Source organism: Saimiri boliviensis, chromosome 8 (genome assembly GCF_048565385.1).
Source record: "Saimiri boliviensis isolate mSaiBol1 chromosome 8, mSaiBol1.pri, whole genome shotgun sequence".
NCBI classification, from domain to species: Eukaryota; Metazoa; Chordata; class Mammalia; order Primates; family Cebidae; genus Saimiri; species Saimiri boliviensis.
The window spans coordinates 91,884,384-91,890,383 of NC_133456.1; positions in this window are offsets into that span (position 1 = coordinate 91,884,384).

A 6,000-nucleotide genomic window follows, 5' to 3' on the forward strand; every position below is an offset into this window, starting at 1 on the left:
AAATGCAAATCAAAACTACAATGACATATCGTATCACTCCAGTTAAAATGGCTTAGTATATCCAAAAGACAGGCAGTAACAAATGCTGGTGAGGATGTGGGAAAAAGGGAACCCTTGTACCCTGTTGGTGGGAATGTAAATTAGCACAGCCACTATGGAGAACAGTTTGGAGGTGCCTCAAGAAAAAAAAATTGAACTCCCACATGATCCAGCAGTCTCACTGTTGTATATATACTCAAAGGAAAGAACATCAGTATATTGAAGAGATGTCTACACTCCTCTGTTTGTTACAGCACTGTGTACAGTAAGATTTGGAAGCAACCTAGTTTCCAGCAACAGATGAATAAAGAAAGAAAATGTAGATACATATATACAATGGAGTACCATTCAACCATAAAAAAGAATGAGATCTGTCATTTGCAACAACAGTGGTGGAACTGGAGATGATTTTGTTAAGTGAAATAAGCCAGGCACAGAATGACAAACATCCCATGTTCTCACTTACTTGTATCTAAAAGTCAAAACAATTTAACTCATGGATATAGAAAGTAGAAGGATGGTTACCAGAGTCTGGGAAAGGTAGTTGGGGCTCACTGGGGAGAAGGTGGGGATGATTAATGGGCACAAAAAGCTAAAAATACTGAATAAGGTTTACTATTTGATAACACTACAGGATGACTATAGTCAATAATAACTATACTTTGTAATAACTTAAAGTTTGTAATTAATTGGATTGTTTCCAGCTCAATAGATAAATGTTTAAGAAGATGGATACCCTATTCATAATGTGCTTATTTTATGTTGCATACCTGTATCAAACCATCTCATGTACCCCATAAATATATATAACTATGTACCCTAAAAAATTAAAAATATAAATATTTTTATAAATTTATGGTGCAAAAGGGTAATTTTATTTCATGCATAGATTGCATAGTGGTATAGTCAGTGTTTTTAGGTTATGCATCATAATTTCAAAAAAATGCATAGGTCTATTTATACTGTCTACTTATTGTGTGAGTTTTAGTAGATTGTGCTTTTCAAGAACTGGTCCATTATCTGTGTTATCAAATTTGTGGGCATATAGTTGTTCGTAGTATTCCATTATTATCATTTGAATGCCCATGGGATCTGTAGCAATATTATGTTTTTGATTTCTGATATTTTTAATTTATGTCTTCTCTTTCTTTTTCTTTTTTTAAGGTGTCTTTTTAAAAATTATATTTTAAGTTCTGGGGTACATGTGCAGAACGTGCAGGTTTGTTAGACAGATATACGCCTGCCATAGTGGTTTGCTGCAGCCATCAACCCATCACCTATATAAAGTATTTTTCCTAATGTTATCCCACCTCTAGCCCTCCACCCTCTGGCAGACCCCATTGTGTGACGTTTTTCTCCCAGTGTCCATGTATTCTCAATATTCAACTCCAACTTGTGAGTGAGAACATGTGTTTGATTTTCTGCTTTTGTGTCAGTTTGCTGAGAATGATGGTTTCCAGCTTCATCCATGTCCCTGCAAAGGACATGAACTTATACCTTTTTATGATTGCATAGTATTCCATGATGTATATGTGCATTTTCTTTATTCAATCTATCATTGATGGGGATTTGGGTTGGTTCCAAATCTTTGCTATTGTGAACAGTGCTGCAATAAACATACATGTGCATGTGTCTTTATAATAGAATGATTTATACTTCTTTGGGTATATACCCAGTAACGCAATTGCTGGGTCACATGGTATTTCTATTTCTAGATCCTTGAGGAATTGCCACACTGTCTTCCATAATTAACATCCTGAACTAATTTACATTCCCACCAACAGTGTAAAAGCATTCCTATTTCTCCACATCCTCTCAAGCGTCTGTTGTCTCCTGATTTTTTAATAATCACCATGAGATGGTATCTCATTGTGGTTTTGATTTGTAATTTTTTTGTTGAAAGTTGAACATGGTGCACTGGAGAAAAGAAACTCTGCTGAATAAGCCTTTAGTGATATGGTAGTTAGGTGTGGGCATAGGATAAGTAGTATCCTGTAGTTCTATAATTAAGTTGCAAACAATTAGTGAGCCTATGCCCTGTGCTGTAATCTTCACAAGTGCTACTCAGTCCCTTTATCTCTGCTTAGGTATGGCAGATAGGATGCCTAGAAGGAGTTGGAGGTGGATATCCCTTCCCTATATAAATGTTTTGTAGTTTTGGGTTTGGGATTTTGCTTATCTTTTAATAGATTTCTTTTTAAATACTTGATTTTTTGAACCACCATGTAAGTGGTCTTTTTAAAACATTTCTTTTTGTAATAGTTTTTCTGATATATGATAGTACAATAAATTTTTTAATACCAATCTTGTTTCCAGTGAACTTTCTGAATTCACATATTAATATTAAAAATTTAGGCCTGGCGTGGTGGCTCAAGCCTGTAATCCCAGCACTTTGGGAGGCCGAGGCGAGTGGATCACGAGGTCAAGAGATTGAGACCATCCTGGTCAACACGGTGAAACCCCGTCTCTACTCAAAATACAAAAAATTAGCTGGGCATGGTGGCACGTGCCTGTAATCCCAGCTACTCGGGAGGCTGAGGCAGGAGAATTGCCTGAACCCAGGAGGCAGAGGTTGCGGTGAGCTGAGATCGTGCCATTGCACTCCAGCCTGGGTAACAAGAGCGAAACTCCGTCTCAAAAAAAAAAAAAAAAAAAAAAAAAAAAATTACTGATACATTTGGACTTTCTACATACCTGATTATGTCATCTGCATATAACAGTTTTATTTATTCCTTTTCAATGATTATACTTTCTTTTCCTTTCCTTATTGCACTAGCTGACATGTGCAGCTTAATGGTGGATAGAAATGGTAATAGTAGAGATTTTTATCTCATTGCTGATTTTAGAGAAAAAGCTTTTCATATTTCATGAGCATAATGTTTATTGTAGTCCCTTGTATTCTTGTAGATAACATTTGTCAGATTAAGGATGTTCCCTTTTATTCTTAGTATACTGAGTTTTTCTGAAATAGATATTAAATTTTATGAAATGTTTTGCTGCATTTATTGAGATGATTCTATAATTTTTTCCCGTTTTGTTAATTGGTGAATTGTATGGATTTTTAAAGAGACAGGATCTCACTCTGTTGCCCAGGCTGGAGTGCAGTGTCATAGCCATAGCTCACTGTGGTCTCAAACTACAGGACTCAAGCTATCCTCCTGCCTCAGTCTTCTGAATAGCTGGGACTACAGGCATGTGCCAACACACATGGATGATTTTTTAAAAACAGATCTGTAGAGATGAGGTCTTGCTATGTTACTGAGGCTGGTCTCAAACTCCTGACCTCAAGTGATCATCCCACCTTTGCCTCCTAAAGTTCTAAGATTATACACATGAACCATCATGGCTGGCTCTGGATTAATATCTTCATAGTTAAACCAATCTTGCTTTTCTGGAAGAAACTCAACTTGGTCATGAAGCATTACTCTTTTTGTGAATTGCTGGATTCAATTTCTTAATATTTTCCTAGGACACATACATCTGTGTTCTTAATAGAGATTGACTAATAATTTCCCTTTCTTATAATTTTTTGGATCAGATTTTGAGACCATGTTATGTTGTTCTGCTAAAATGAGTGTATTTTTTCTCTCTTTTTCTAAAATCTACAAAGCTTTGTGTAAATTTAGTATAGTTTCTTCATTAAATGTTTATAAAATTTCAACAGAAAGTCAATATGAGCCTGGATATTTTCTTGCAGGAAGCTTTATAAACTATGGATTCAATTATTGGACAAATAGGGAATTGTCTAGACTTTTTGTTTCTTTTTGTGTTGGTTTTTGTAGTTTGCATTGTTCTAGAAATTTGTCTATTTCATTTAGACATTCAAGTTTATTGTCATAGAGTTGTTTTTAATATGATTTTAAACCTTCAAATTTGTTGTCATAGAGTTGCTCCTAATATGTTCTTGTAATCTTTTTAACACCTATAATGTCTGTAGTGATGTTCTTTTTAATTATTCACATTTAAAATTTGTGCCATCATTTTTTTCTTAATCAGCTTTGTTAGGTGTTATAAAGGACCATTATTTGCTGTTTTTGATTTTTTGGTTGAAGGTTTTGTTTTATTCCATTAATGTTTGCTCTTACCTTTATTGTTGCCTTAGTCATATGTTCTTTTATTGGCTGTTTTTCTAATTTCTTGAGATATATCTTAAATCATTAATGTTCATTCTTCTTTTCAAATAAATCAATTGTAGGGCTAAAATTTTTTTCCTCTGAACACACCTTTATCTCCATCCTACATATTTTTTATATCTAAAATGTTTTAAAGTTGCTTTAATATTTGAAGAATAATTTGCTCTGAATGAAATTCTGTGTTGTAAGTTTATTATAACATGTCAAATATGTCATCCCACTTTTTCTTGGATCCATTACTTATTTTGAGAAGTAATTTTTAAATGTTATTGTTGTTTCTTTGAAAATAACGTCATCTTTCTTTATCAGGGCTTAAGATTTTTTCTTTGTTTTTTTTTTTAAAATTAGTTTTGCCAAGGTGTGCCTAGATAAGTTTATTCATTTATTTATTTTTCTGGGAATCTGTAGTACTTCTTGAATATAGAGGTTAATGTCTTCTGTTGTTTTTGGAATATTCTCAGACATCATCTCTTCACATATTGAAATTCTACCTTGTTTTCTTTTCCCTTTCCTTCCAGGAGGCAATTATACTTCTGTTGGTCCTTCTCACTGTGTCTCCTGGTAGCCACAGATTATTTGCCACTCTTAGTTAGGAAATAGAATCTATTGCCCTCAAAACACTCCACCCCCTTAGAATCTGGGCTGCCTCTGTGATTTGATTTGATTATAAGTACCTCATCCCTATAGCCAGTGATACACAAAGTGTGGTCACTGGAGCAGCAATACAAATATCACCTGAAAGGTGCATATTTTGGGGGGCTATCCCAGACGTATTAAATAAGAAACTCTGGGAGCATTTATTGACAACTCTTTGAGGTGATGTTGACACATGCTAAAGTTTTAGAATAGTTGTCCAAGCAATGGCAGTTCGTTCAAGGGGTTGGTTAGGTAAACTAAGCAGGATATTTGAGTCATTTGCTATGATTATATAAACTCTAGAAGGAAGAAGCTCTCATTGTCTGATGGCATTGCTAAGCTAGTATGATAAAACCCTGGAGCTATTGGCAGCCATTTTCTGTCTCTTTGTAGAAAAAGTGCCCCTATAGTAGGAGAGAATAAGGCTGACACATAGGTAAGAGAAAGCCCAGACAACTTTGTATGAACCCTTAATCCAATTGTGCCTAAAGACCCTGATTATCCCTTGACTTCTCAGTTATATGAACTTTTTTTCCTATGCTCAAGCTACTTCAATTTGTTTGTGCACTTAAAACTACAGAATCATGACTAATACATAAGTAAGCCCCCACATCCCCCTGCAAATGACATCTCACAGAGCACTCCTGACATATAAAGCAGATAAATGTAGACCTGCTGTCAATGGGGAAGTCCTAAAATCTTCTGGGTGTGATGGTTAATTTATATGGCAACTTTACTAGCTTTAAAGACACCCAGATAGCTGATAAAATATTATTTCTGGGTGTGTCTATGAGGATGATTGATCTAGGCTATCAAAGGGAATTGGATAATCACTCCATAAAGGACATAAAGAGTAATATGCCTTGAATACAGGAGATCCCATAGGGCATCTCTTAGTATTACCATGCCCTTTAATTAAGGTCAATAGAAAACTACAACAACTCAATCCAAGCAGGACTACAAATGGCCCAGACCCTTCAGGAATGATGCTTTGGATCACCTTGCAAGGTAAAGAGCCAAGACTGGATGGGATGTTTATTGAAGGCAAAGGAAACACAGAATGACTAGTAGAAGAAGGTATTTATAAATACCAGCTACAACCACATGACCTGTTAGAGAAACAAGGACTGTAATCATCTTGAATATTTCTTCCCTATTTTTTTTTAAAGTGAATTTGTGTGTATACATACAT